We start from the raw sequence: 14,289 nt of genomic DNA on the forward strand, positions 1-14,289 counted from the left end.
CCCTAGGTGCTAATTTCCCTGAGGGTGCACTCTCTGTCTCTATTTATTTATGTAAACTTCAACAGCTTTGCAGTTTGCAGAGCTAGTGAAGTTTTTTTTTACATTGTGTGAATTTGCAAGACTCGCATCTTCAAAACTTTGCACATTCCTACATTCAATCTCAGAACCGTGTCGCAATGAGACTTTGTCGTTAAAAAAAAAGTGAAACTGAGAAATTGGGTTATTTTTCTTCTTTCCCTTTCATATGGCAGCGGGGTACTACTAGTAGCAAGACATCATCGCGGGTGACAGCGTGAGTAACAACATCAAATCAGACGGTCCCAATTTATTTGACCAGCAGTGAGCCATGGCTTCAGCAGATAATCAAGTATATTATTTCTTGTAGAGGCAAGGAATATGCATTGGCGTCACTAGGGTTGGTGTCACCCGGTGCGGGTAACTCATGGTGTCACCCCCTCACGACTTACCGCATGGACCTCCGAGTCCGCCAGTGGACACAGATGGCAAGAGGTTCCAGCCTGAAGGGCTGGTGGACAAAGATGGACAAACAGGAAGGCTGCTAACCATGTGGCATATGTGAGACTGCTGGGCAGGGCACTGTAACTGGCAGGGATGATGGAAAACAGGCAGAAAAAAACAACCGGCTTGAAACACCCTACCTTCAGTCCCAGCCCATGAAGGAGCCATGTAGGACAACTGGTATCACAGAACAAGAACACTCAGCCTTCATTGCTGTTTCTGTGCCTTTTTTCAAGAAAAAGATCAAAAAGGTGTTTGCGAAAAGACAAAATATTTTACTGGTGTTGATGAATCAGTTTTTTTCACCTAGAGGTCTTTAAAGGAGTAGCACTGCTAGGCTTAGCCCATTTCTTGGGCGCTATCAGGTCATCAGCGCTGTGTACAAACTATCTTTAGATCAACAAGGCAGATAGCCGTCATCCTGGTAAGACACATCTCAAAATCCACGGGGACAAGGTCGTCACCCCCAGACTTCTCACTATTCATGCGCCTGCAACACCCGGATCAACCCACTCCCAGATTAACAGGCTATGAATACTTGCCTCTGGATCTGTTAATGACCACCTCACCAGGACTTTAAGCCTTCTCATTGATACCACATGGTGCCAATTAAGATAGAACCGCAACAAATTCAACCACCCCAATCACACAACTTACCCAGGCAAGATTAAGTGGTCTCCCACGTTATCATCATACCACACCTCTCCTCAGGGAGCTTCACTGGCTTCCTGTTAAGGAACGTTCCTTGTTCAAGACCGGCTGCATGGTCTTCCAGGCCCGTCAAGGCACTGCCCCCGCCTTCATCTCCTCGCTAATAAATGAATACGTCCCTACCAGAGAGCTTCGCTCTTCTTCCAAATCCCTCCTCCAAATCCCACGTTTCAAACGTAAAAAGTGGGGTGGAACCAACTTCTCTACCTTAGCCCCCACGTTCTGGAACTCCCTCCCCGATCACCTCCGCTCTGCCACTCATTATCTTTCCTTCCGTAAAGATCTAAAAACGTTCCTCTTCAAACAGGCCTTTTCCGTATAAATTCCCCTCCTTTCTACGACTGGTTCTATTTTTGCCTCAGTCCTCGAACTCTCCACTAGCGCCAAGAAACCGTACGGTGCACGCTGCGCTCTATAAATGTTTTAAATTGGAAATTGGAAATTGGAAGAGTTCAACCCTAGCTGCAGAAACACACTATCAACCATCCTAGCTGCAGAAACACACTATGTTTCTTGCAAGGAGGAAGTTAAAGATTATGGAAAGGAGTGATAGTATGGTCGCTGGGTTCCTTGGTGCTACCTTTCCTCCTTACCCCTGCGCATACCACCATGCAATCCACTAAGCAGTACTGCGATTGCAGGACAGCCCATTCTCACAAGCACCCTCCATGGTTTTAACCACAGAGCACCTCTCAAACCCCAGAGTTCTCTAACCCACCAGCCCACCCTCCAGCTCTAGCTCAGGGCACAAGCAAAGTATAATGTGTTTCCTGGTCGGTGAACAGCATATATCTCCAAATTGTACTTTATTTAATTTTACTCAATGCTAGGTATTCTTATACCGTAAGGGAGATGCCAGCCTAGCCCTTTCCAACCTCTCTGACAAATGAAAGAACCAACTTTTTTCAAACTCACTACAGGACGACACTGGGCCGAGTGCAATGAGGACCCGGTGCCCTGGTTGCAGACCGAGGGAGGGAGCTTCCCGGGCCCGGGGCGTGCGATTTTCCATTGGGCGGAATCATTCTGAGGTGTAGACTGACAATGGATGTCTTTCCTGTGATATTCCCCAAATCCCCGGGTCTAAAAAATAAACCTGGGTGGGCAGAGTACACTGGGCCCGGCCCGGGTACAAAGAGAGTTTCTGGCTCTGACAGTGACTGTCCTCGGGCGGACTGGGGGCCTGGCCTCGTCGGGGGCAGTCACGTGTTACCTGGGTTCTGAGGATGAGTGCTGGCACGCGCCCAGGAGGAGTAGAAAGAAGACAGACACAGCAACACACATAAATAATGTAGCGAACAACACAACTCTTGAAATAAATCCTGATTAGATGATCGCTCCTTGACACGTCTCTTTAAAGCTCTCCTTTGCCACTGCACTGCCACATTTCTTATTCTAACTTCATTCAATTAATTTATAAATGATATTCTCAGTCTCTCACCTCTGCCTCCGGACCCGTCACCCAAGAACTCAGTCTGAGTCAGTCCGAAATTTGACGATGCCGGGTCGGGCGCTCGCGATATATCGAAGAAGATGGTGGCTGGTGATGATTTCTTTATTCTAGTGCAGCGCACCACACACACTCCCCTGCGCTGCCGTCTGGTCTCCTCCCTGGCGCGTGACCACCACGACGAGTCAGAGCAGAGGAGCACAGCGCGCAGGGGCTGTCCCAGGGCCGTCATTGGTAGTGCTAAGATTGACGGCCCTGGGACCCACAAACTGGGTACGCAGCGCATCCGCATCGCACCAGCATCATTACCACCGGTGCGTGCGTGCATGGCGATGTGCTGTGCACTGACTGCAGTATACTGTATTTTAATTTGGAAGCAGGTGAGCAACAGCAACTGCGCACCACTATAAATAAAATAAAGCAGCACTGGCAGCAGAGAGGTGAGGGCGAGGCTGAGGCTCAGGCTGCACTCCACTGTGCAGTGCAGAGCGAGCCAGCCAGCGTAACTAACCGGATTGGTGTCACCCCATGATGGGGTGACACCTGGTGCGGTACGCACCCCCCGCACCCACCTAGTGACGCCACTGTGCATGAGCTCAGCCCTGTATGGGCATTGGGTCTCAGCTGACGGTGCGGATGTCACTGCTTTTTAATTGTTAATGTGTTTAATGTGTTAAGAGAAATGGGAGCTCTCATTTACAGTAGGGGTGCTATGAGCACGAAAAATCAGTCCATGGATGAAGGTGTTGTAGTTATGTGGCGTGGGCACTATTTGGCTCATCACAGTTGCAAGACAAGTGTGCAGTGACAGTCTTTGAGTGCAGGTCCTGTGGAGAAGAAGAAAATAATGTATGTGCCATCAGTAAAAAAGTGATATGGAAACTCAAGTGAGGCATTGCCATGAATATGGTCTCCTGGAACCAAACTTTAGAAATAATAGGGTATTGTATTGTATTGCAACATTTATATAGCACTTTACTACCCCTATGGGGGCATTGAAGCACTTGCCTTCATGGGTAGCATGCTACACAGTGTAGGGAGTATGGGTGAAAGAATGCTGCCTGTGTTTTGATCCTGTGTGTGAAGTGTTTGCCTGTGGCACTTGATGACTACCAACGTGCAGTTACAGTGTTATAGGACACAGCACTTAGCAGTGTGATTGGATGAAGAAGTGCGACAGACGGGCTTGCATTTTATGGTTTTCAGTAAGCTGGCAGCTTTGAGCAGCTCTTCAGGTCCCTTTTTGGTATTTCTTGTTCATTGTCGTCTTCGCTGGTTTATGGGCCTTGTGCAGCTCTCCACGACTACCGCCGATAAAACTGTATAGGAACTGACTGACTGTGAAAGATTGTCTAACATGCAGAAGCGCTGTGAGCTGTTGGCCTGATTTCAGGGCAGTATTGCTGTCCTCAAGAGTTCCTGCAGTGTCTTTTCAAGTGATTTATTATTGTACCTTTGTTGATACTGATATTCATCAGTGTCATGCTCATATAGGTAACACACCCTCTGAGGTGAGACCTGAAGGGGGCAGCAAAGCGTGCCCTAGTGCAGCTGGGTGCAGCAAATACAGGTATTTGGCTGGGGTGGAGGACATCGAGGAAATATTGACTATGGCACTGATAATTATTTCATGTCGATATAATTCCGCCTATTTAAAAGTTCAAGAACGACAGGACTGGGACAACATATGGTACTACATGGTTTTAGAGCATGGACCGGAAACCCAAAATGAAAGTCACTTCTGAGCCTCTAACATCTGTTTTTACATTAGGAAGAACAGAACGTGTAAATCCACAGCCTGTGGGTGTGAAAAAAATGTGGCAAAGCTTAGTTTTGTGAGGCCTCATAAAGGCATGAATTGAGAGGAGGGTCGGATAGGGATCTAGTGTCCTCAAATGTTTAGTTACAACACTGCTAATGATGAAATGATTACGCACTTCTATAGCGCACGACTCCCGTGGGCATCTCGGCGCTTGTACGAATACTGCTGAGGAACCCTTCTTGGCCTTTCCCTGTGAGGAGCCCACTCCTGGGCACCCCCAAAGTCAAGTCAGGCATCCTCAGCGTTGTTGGGGCCGTTGTAGAGATTAAGCAAGCTATTGCCCAGAGGTGCAGAGTGGGACCCATGATTAGAATAGGCACCGAGGCGAGAATTATCAGGTCCAAGGAAATTGAGCCCAAGAACCGCCGAGGCGGGAATTGAACCCTGGTCCCGGCAAAACTACTGCATCAGGGTCTGCCGCCCTAACCATTGAGCCACACTTCTCTACTATGAACACCTGGACAGCAAAAAAAGACACATTTATAGAAACGACTTGTGCGCCAGACAGACTGAACCACGACCCAACTGTACCTGGCCCCACAGAACCAACAACAGAAGAATGGCACAAATATCGAAAACAAAAAAAATGTTCGACCCCCTGGTCTGCCACATCCACTTCCTATACCGCCCCATAATATTCGAAATGTACTTAAAACAATACAACAGATAAAGGATATTGATGAAAGTCATTCTGCTCTATCAGACCTCAACCGGCTGTGGGATTGATCCACCATGCAACAATGTCTCCTCCCAAGCCTCGTGTTAGGAATAAAAAAGGAAACAAGCACAGATTAAAACAAATGCCGCGGCTCACGTGTCAGAGCTCCATCCTTCCCTATCATTCTAACACTATAAAGTGAAAATAAAAACGACTTATCTCTTTGTGAAAAAGACTGGAGTGAATTACTGCCGAAGCAACGGTTGCCATTAAATGCTTCCACTCTCAATTATACATGAAATCACATGAGCCATAAACGAAACTGCTGTGCATGTGCCCAGTTCCCAGCGCCAGGATACCCTCCCGGGTGATAATGTGCTCTACAAATCTGCATAGCATAACATAACATAACAATTGGCATTGATCTACGAAACATATAACTTGCAATTAGTGATTTGCGGAGGAGATTCTGTGCAGGATGTGTATATAGGAAGATTATCACATGTACATGCAACTTGGTTTGTGAGAGATTTAACCTACTAAAACAGTAGTGCAGGAAGAAACATTGGTGGTTATAATGGAAGGAAATATATAGTTTTGCAAATATCATGAAGGGCATAAAGTCGGAAAATACACAGACTGAAGAAAGGTTTCACAGACAGGAATTAACTTCAGGTAAAATCACTTGTTTGGGCAGAAGTATGGGTAATCTTTGGATATCAGTGATCTGGTTAATTCTCTATCTTCTATGCCAGAGGACTAGATGTGAAAATGCATTACCTATCCTGCTGGTAAAACTCCTCTAAAGTTCATAAGACATCCAAAAAATTCTAAACATAGAGTAACATTGTAGATATGTGTGTATGAAATTAAGAACAGTCTCTCTGGATCAACCCTCCTGATGGAGCACAGCAAATAATTTGCAGGCCGATAAAGGCACGCTTCTGAGTTGGCTCCTTGCTTGAAGAAGTGGTCTCCTTCATAAAGGAACGGATAATTGTCAGAGAAGACAGAATGAGCCCAGAAAGTATATGCAGCTGTCTCCGTTCTCATCATTACTGAGAAACATTGCGCTCACTGGCGAGCATGATTTCCAGTCACACACCAAGTCACGTTTCAGAAAAATGATGATGAGACTTTAATTATTTGTATTTCTTGGTTAGCACTTAATCCTATGAGACTGCCCTTTGTCAACATTTTTTTGTCTCTCTGTATATCCATCGGATGAGAAAGACTTTGCAGATGTATTGCTCACCACTTGTTTGCCTGCTAGCCAAAGGAGCTCTGGAGTTTGTAACCGTGGAACGCCTTTGGCTTTGCCAGTGTTATTATGTTAGGTTCCAGTGAGTGCTCGTGGGGCTATATGGACACAAATTACGTTCTGATGCCATTCAGGAACAAAGAAACTTGGCTTAAGAAGGAGATCTTTGGAGAGGCTCATGTTGATCACGTTATCTGTCTTTGCCAAAAGAAGTTGGAAAAGCATAGAATGTTATTGGAGACAAGTCTAGAGGTCATTATTCTTTCCTTTTCAGTAGCCAGAAGACTTTGGCGAAAGTAATGGCACACAAGAGGTTTGTGACAAATAATTACGGATGCTACTTAGGAGAAAACAACAACTCACAATGATGTCCTTCATTTCCAAAGAACTAAACTGAACCAGAAGCACAAACCACATGGGAAGACTCTACTGGTGGCCAACAACTCTTGGAACAAACACATTGCATTAACATTTGCTACTTGTATTATGATCTGCCCTCCTTTTATCACTTAGATGGCTTTCCAGGATAACTTTTATCTTTAGGGGCTTTGGCAAACACTTGCATAAAAGTTGAATAATGACATGAACCCATTAATATAGTTTACGATGCCAGGCTGCTGATACGTACCCAAGTAAACTAGGCCACCTCTCACTATCTGGAATATGTTTTATATTATTCAATAGGAGATCCACTTGGAAGAATTTCAATGACCCTGCAAAGTTATTATGCAAATAAATACCTCCATAGTGGTACAATGAACACCTCTTTCAGCTTAATTTTGAACTTTGAAAGCAACGTCAAAACATATTTTTCTTAGCTTGTTATCAAAGAGAGTCCAGTGGATGTTGAACTAGTTTCGCACATTCAGACCTTCAAACATTCAGACTGTTTCGAAGTGACAAGCTGTATGATTAGTTAGTGAATACGTGAGATGTTCAAATGTGGTGAATTAATTGTTCTGGGTCATTGCTTAGTTATCATCGTTGGGTAATTAATGGAGAAAATGTATAAACATGGATAAAGTACAAAATTACAATAAAATATGTTTTTTTTCTAAACCTGAACGCCTCAAGCTGTTGCTTGAATTACACCACTTTTCTAGAGAGTGCAGGGGAAGAGCCAATTCTGATTTTTTTCTCGCAGAGCCGTTGACGTGTTAGCATCTTCAAATCTTAGAATTATTTAGTCAAGAATTGGCAAAACCAGTAGCTCTGCCGTTGGCTACCAGCGTTTTGCTTTCTCAATGTTCCTTTCGTTTTGTCTCGGTTTTGGAAAAGGTTATTTTTTGAGGAGCTGCGGGACCTCTCGAATGTAAATAATTCAAAATGACTCAAAGCAAAAATATTTTTGGACCTCTCAAAATACACTTTGCCATGGCAGTCCCTGGTACTGGAGCGAACTATTCTGTGTGGCTGTGCTCTTTGTCAGAGGACAAAGTGCTCTCTCTCACAGAAATGTTTGCCAATTTCTGAAGTGAGCTGACCCATTCCCCTGTGGTGTATAATATAGTAGCTGGATAAATGTGAATGATACAAAGTCAGACCAGTGGACCTAAACCTTTTTTAAAGATGTGATTTGGATCTAGGTGCTGGGAAACAATATATTCCATATTCTGCTCCCTTCACCGGCAGTAGTCTGCCACTGGTGTGTGTTTGTCTATAGCCTGTGCTGGATATTTTGAATGTCCTGTCCTTAATGCATTTTATGGATCTATTAGGTGTTTATGGGGGTGTGAGTCACTGGAAAATATGGGGTAGTTTGAACCAGAGTGTTAGATGTGCCAGTTTCAGCAGCTTGAATGTAATGTGCAGTTCAGTAGGTAGCCCACATAGCTTTTCGAGCAACTTTACCAAGGGAATCGTATAAGTGCACTCATAGATGTACATAGCAGTAATACATATGGAAAGAGGTGGGAGTCGCAGCTTTCCAGGCATGTGGTTGTGTGTGTGGTTGTATGTGTGGTTGTGGTTGTGTGTGTGGTTGTGTGTGTGGTTGTAGTTGTGTGTGTGTGGTTATGTGTGTGTAGTTGTGTGTGTGTGGTTGTGTGTATGTATGGTTGTGTGTGGTTGTGTGTGGTTGTATGTGTGGTTGTGTGTGTGGTTTTGTGTGTGGTTGTGTGAGTGGTTGTGTGTGGTTGTGTGTGGTTGAGTATATGTGGTTGTGTGTGTCTGGTTGTGTGTGTGGTAGTGTGTGTGATTGTGTGTGTGGTTGTCGTTGTGTGTGTGTGGTTGTGTGTGTGCTTGTGTGTGTGGTTGTGGTTGTGTGTGGTTGTGCGCGTGATTATGTTTGTGGTTGTGTGTGTGTGGTTTTGAGTGTGGTTGTGTGTGTTGTGTTTATGGTTGTGTGTGGTTGTGTGTGTAGTTGTGTGTGCACTTGTGGTTGTGTGTGGTTGTGTGTGTGTGGTTGTGTGTGGTTGTGTGTTTGGTTGTGTGTGTGTGTGTGTGTGGATGTGAGTGTGGTTGTATGTGTGGTTGTGTTTGTGTGGTTGTATGTGTGGTTGTGTGTGTGTGTGTGTGCTTGTGTGTGTGTGCTTGTGTGTGTGTGTGTTTGTGTTTGTATGGTTGTGTGTGTGGTTGTGTGTGTGGTTGTGTGTGTGTGGTTGTGTGTGGTTGTGTGTGTGGTTGTGTGTGGTTGTGTGTGTGTGTGTGTGGTTGTGTGTGTGTGTGTGTGGTTGTGTGTATGTGTAGTTGTGTTTGTGGCTGTGGCTGTGTTTGTGGTTGTGTGTGGTTGTGTGTGGTTGTGTGTGTGGTTGTGTGTATGTGTATGTGTATGTGTGTGTGTGTGGTTGTGTGTGTGGTTGTGGTCATGTGTTTGTGTGGTTGTGTGTGTGATTGTGTGTGTGGTTGTGTGTGTTGTGTTTGTGTGTATTGTGTTTGTGGTTGTGTGTGTGGTCATGTGGTTGTGTGTGCTAGTGTGTGTTTGTGGTTGTGTGGGTGGTTGGGTGTGGTTGCGTGTGTAGTTGTGTGCGGTTGTGTGTGTGTGGTTGTGTGTGTGGTTGTCTGTGTGGTTGTGTGCGTTGTGTGTGTTTATGTGTGTGTGGTTGTGTGTGTGGTTGTGTGTGGTTGTTGTGTGTGTGGTTGTGTGTGTGGTTGTGGTTGTATGCGTGGTTCTGTGTGTGGTTGTGAGTGGGGTTGTGCGCGGTTGTGTGTGTGTGGTTGTGTGTGTGTGGTTGTGTGTGTGGTTGTGGTTGTGTGTTGTGTTTGTGGTTGTGTGTGGTTGTGTGGTTGTGTGTGTGTGGTTGTGTGTGTGGTTGTGGTTATGTGTGTGGTTATGTGTCATTGTGTGGCTGTGTGTAGTTGTGTGTGTGTGGATATGTGTAGGGGGTTGTGTGTGTGTGGTTGTGTGTGTGTTTGTGTGTGTGGTTGTGTGTGTTTATGTGTGTGTGGTTGTGTGTGTGTGTTTGGTTGTGTGTGTGGGTGTGTGGTTGGGTGTGGTTGTGGTTATGTGTGGTTGTGTGTGTGGTTGTGTTTGTGTGGTTGTATGTGTGGTTGTATGTGTGGTTGTGTGTGTGGTTGTATGTGTGGTTGTGGTTGTGTGTGTGGTTGTGTGTGTGTGTGCTTCTGTGTGTGTGTTTATGGTTGTGTGTGTGGTTGTGTGTGTGGCTGTGTGTCTGTGGTTGTGTGTGTGAGTGGTTGTGTGTGTGGTTGTGTGTGTGGTTGTGTGTGTGTGGTTGTGTGGTTGTGGTTGTGTGTGTGGTCGTGGTTGTATGTGTGGTTGTGTGGTTGTGTGTGGTTGTGTGTGTGTGGTTGTGTGGTTGTGTGTGTGGTTGTGGTTGTGTGTGTGTGGTTGTGTGTGTGTGGTTGTGTGTGTGGATGTGTTTGTGGTTGTGTGTGATTGTATGTGTGGTTGTGTTTGTGATTGTGGTTGTGTGTGTGTGGTTGTTGTTGTGTGTGGTTGTGTGTGTGGTTGTAAGTGTGATTGTGTGCGTAATGTTGTGTGTGTCATTGTGTGTGTGGTTGTGTGATTGGTTGTGGTTGTGTGTGTGGTTGTGTCGGTGTGTGTGTGGTTGTGGATTGTGTGTGTGGTTGTGTGTCTGAGGTTGTGTGTGTGTGGTTGTGTGTGTGGATGTGTTTGTGGTTGTGTGTGATTGTATGTGTGGTTGTGTGTGTGATTGTGGTTGTGTGTGTGGTTGTGGTTGTGTGTGGTTGTGTGTGTGTGGTTGTATGTGTGATTGTGTGTGTGTGTGGTTGTGTGTGTCATTGTGTGTGTGGTTGTGTGTGTGGTTGTTTGTGTGTGCGTAGTTGTGTGTGTGTGGTTGTGGTTGTTTGTGTGTGTGTGTGTGGTTGTTGAGTGTGTTGTGTTTGTGGTTGTGTGTGTGGTTGTGTGTGGTTGTGTGTGTGTGTGGTTGTGTGTGTTTATATGTGTGTAGTTGTGTGTGTGGTTGTACGTGTGATTGTGGTTGTGTGGTTGTGTGTGGTTGTGTGTGTGGTTTTGTGTGTGGTTGTGGTTGTGTGTGTAGTTGTGTGTAATTGTGTGTGTGTGTGGTTGTGTTTGTGTTTGTGTGTGGTTGTGTGTGTGGTTGTGTGGTTGGGTCATTGGGTGTGGTTGTGTGTGGTTGTGTATGTGGCTGTGGTTCTGTCTGTGGTTGTGTGTGTGGCTGTTGTGTGTGTGGCTGTGGTTGTGGTTGTGTGTGTGTGTGTGTGGTTGTGTGTATGTGTGTGGCTGTGTGTGTGTGATTGTATATGTGGTTGTGTGTGGTTGTGGTGTGTGTGTGGTTGTGGTTGTGTGTGTGTAGTTGTGTATGTGGTTGTGTTTGTGGTTGTGTGTGTGGTTGTGTGTGTGGTTGTAGTTGTGCGTGTGGTTGTGGTTGTGTGTGTGACAATAATACTAAAAGCATCTCAAAATAAAGGAACACAAACATCGAGTTTGTGGAAAGAGAAAGCACGTTGTAAGTTAAACAGGCAGCAGCCAAGCATTAACACAACAACATGTTATTTGATGTTTGATGTTCTTTGAACGAGAACATCAAAGGGGCGCCGGCGAAGTGATCGTGGGCAAAAGTGAAAGTGATCACGGGCGCTTAATGAGCATGACAAGGTTTGCCATATGGCACCTCAGCTCCTAAGCATGCGCCCGCGCACATGCACTGTAACTCTAGGCTGGCCATGGTAGCATTTTTTGAGCCCTCACCAAAAGTCTCGCCAGACCATCGTATGCGCTGGGTCAGGCCAGATCTAAAAAAAGGATTCAGCGAACTGCCTATCCATCCCAGTAACCTGCAGAATTTCTGGCTCAGTATCACTTGCTTTACCTCTATCACCTTCTTTGCACGGGTCACTCTTCTCTCCCTTTCGACAGATAGACTGTTGCACTGACAGCTCTAGTAATTTTTCATAAGTATCAAGGTCTCAAACAAAGCCTGTGGATCTGTTTTGGGGCTTCTACATAAAGATGAGAAATGTTCACTTTCCATCAAGCGTCGAATATTTCACCTTTCCTTTTCCTTCTTAATGCCCTTCTGGTTCCCTCAGATCAGCTACTTTAGTGTTCATAACGTGGTAGCTTTTTTTTTTTTTTTTTTGAAGTGGAGTGTCATGGAGTAGCATTTGCATAGGGGGAGCTTTCTAGAGCGTCGTAGAGTGGAGTAGTGTTGTAGAATGGCATAGAGTAAAGTAGGGTGTCAGTGAAGCAGAGTTTAATGGAGTAGATCATCATAGAGCTGAGTATCGTGTAGTTGAGTGGATTGTCGTAGAGTGGAGTGTAGTCCTGTGGCCTAGAGTGAAGTGTCATAAAGTACAGTGGTGCAGAGTAGATTGGCATAAAGTGCAGTGGTTTAGAGTTAATTCGTTTTGAGTGAAGTGGAGTGGAGTGCATTGGCGAGGAGTAGCGTAGAGTGCAGTGGCAAAAAAGTTGAGCGGTGCAGAGTAAATTGCAGTGGCTTAGAGTGTAATGTTGCAGAGTAGGGTAAAGTGGCATAGAGTGTAATGATGCAGAGTGGGGTAGAATGGCATAGAGTGAAGTGGTATAGAATAGAGTGGTGCAGGGTAGAGTCGAGTAGTGCAGGATGGAGTGCAGCGGTGCAGAGTGCAGTGGTGTAGAATGCAGTAACATGGAGTGCAGTGGCACAGAGTGCAACAGAGTAGCGTAGAGTTGAGTACTGCAGGGTAGAGTGCAGTGGCATAGCGTGCAGTCAGGCAGAGTAGAGTGTCTAGGTTCAGAGTGGCAGAGTGCAGGGTGGTAGAGTGCACGGTCATAGAGTGGTGGGTTCTGAGTAGAGTGGTACAGAGTAGAGTGGCGCAGAGAGCAGTGACATAGAGTTGAGTGGTGTAGAGTGCAGAGACAGAGTACAATAGTACAGGGTAGAAAAGAGTGGTGTAGAGTGCAGTTAATTAGAGTTCAGTTGTATTTTTTTTAACACAATTTTATTAGAGTTTTGAGATGCATATCGTCTTACATTATAGATTTTCGTTTTTGGATTACATGTATACATGTGGATCAGTAGTAGTTTCTGCCGCACGTCTTCATGACATTGCAGTGTGGAAAACAGCCATGTTATATATGTGTCTGCGATCAATTACACTATTTTCAATTCACAATAATCTGGCTTACACAATCCTGCTATAACAGCAGTTTCATTCCCAACCACCCGCCCTCAGTATCCCACCCACAACTCTTCCCTCCCTACTAACCAATAACCATAAACCTAGCCGCTGTATTCCAGTCAGTCCCGTCGGGACAGGCTCCTGAGGGTCAAGCCAGGCAATGCTCTGCTAGTGTGACCCATGGCAGGGGGTGGGGGGAGTGCAGTGGTATAGAGTAGAATGTTGTAGAGTATAGTGGCATAAAGTGCAGTGGTGCAAAGTATTTGGCATAGGTACAGTGGCGTAGGCTGCATTGGTTTTGAGTAAAGTGGTGTAGAGTACATTGGCATAGAGTGCCCTGGTTGTGAGTAAAGTGGGGAAGGGTACTTTGGCATAGAGTGAAGTGGTTTAGAGTATAGTGTGTTGCATAAAATGCAGATGTGTTTAGTAGTGCAGCGTAGAGTGCAGCAGCATACAGTGGAGTAGAGTGGAATAGAGTGCAGTGGCATAGAGTGCGGTGACGTAGATTAGATTGTTTCAGAGTAGAGTGAAGTGGTGTATAGTGGAGTGGTGCTGGGTAGAGCGGAGTGGTATAGAATAGTGACGTAGACTGTTGACTGAAATTACCTGGAAATAAACAGTGTATGCCGTTTGAAAGAACATCTTCATCCACTGGGTATTAAGTGAACTTATTAAGTGCCTCACCTAAAAAAAAATTGATTGTTAAGTCAGCCTTCTGCAGCTTGTATATTGTTTTGTTTACAATTTATTTATTTATTTATTAAAGTGTTTTGTATAGCGCGAACAAGACCCATGGGTATCAGAGCGCTTAACATCGAGATCGAATTACAAATTGACAGTACAATAATAATTATAGAACAAAACATATATGAGGTAGAAGAACTTAGGCTATGAGAGAGTGCATAAATATATATATTCCACATGCATGTGCAGTTAAGGCTAGCTTATATCCCTATCTATATCGATAAATAAGAAGAGGTAGAGGTTATATAGTTTTCTGCTATAGAGCAGTTATCGGTTCATCTAGTAATGAGATGGCAGTGAGGATAAAGTTCAGTTCCGATTATTGGGTGAAGTCATTCACTTCTCGATGATATTGTTCCTGACGATGGCCGCCCTACTTCGAATAAGAATATTCATCTTAGAGTTCTGTTAGCTTCCCTAGTCAAGGTATTTCCTCAACATATGACTTTTCAATTCCCGTTTGAATTGAACAATATTTTGAATCTTCCTGATGCTTGGAGGGAGAGAGTTCCAGACTCTAGGGGCAGCTCCAGGGAATGATCGGTCATAAGACTTTTTCTTTCGGAAGATGGCTGGCCGCA

The sequence above is a fragment of the Lissotriton helveticus genome, chromosome 3_1 (assembly GCF_964261635.1).
Source record: "Lissotriton helveticus chromosome 3_1, aLisHel1.1, whole genome shotgun sequence".
NCBI lineage: Eukaryota > Metazoa > Chordata > Amphibia > Caudata > Salamandridae > Lissotriton > Lissotriton helveticus.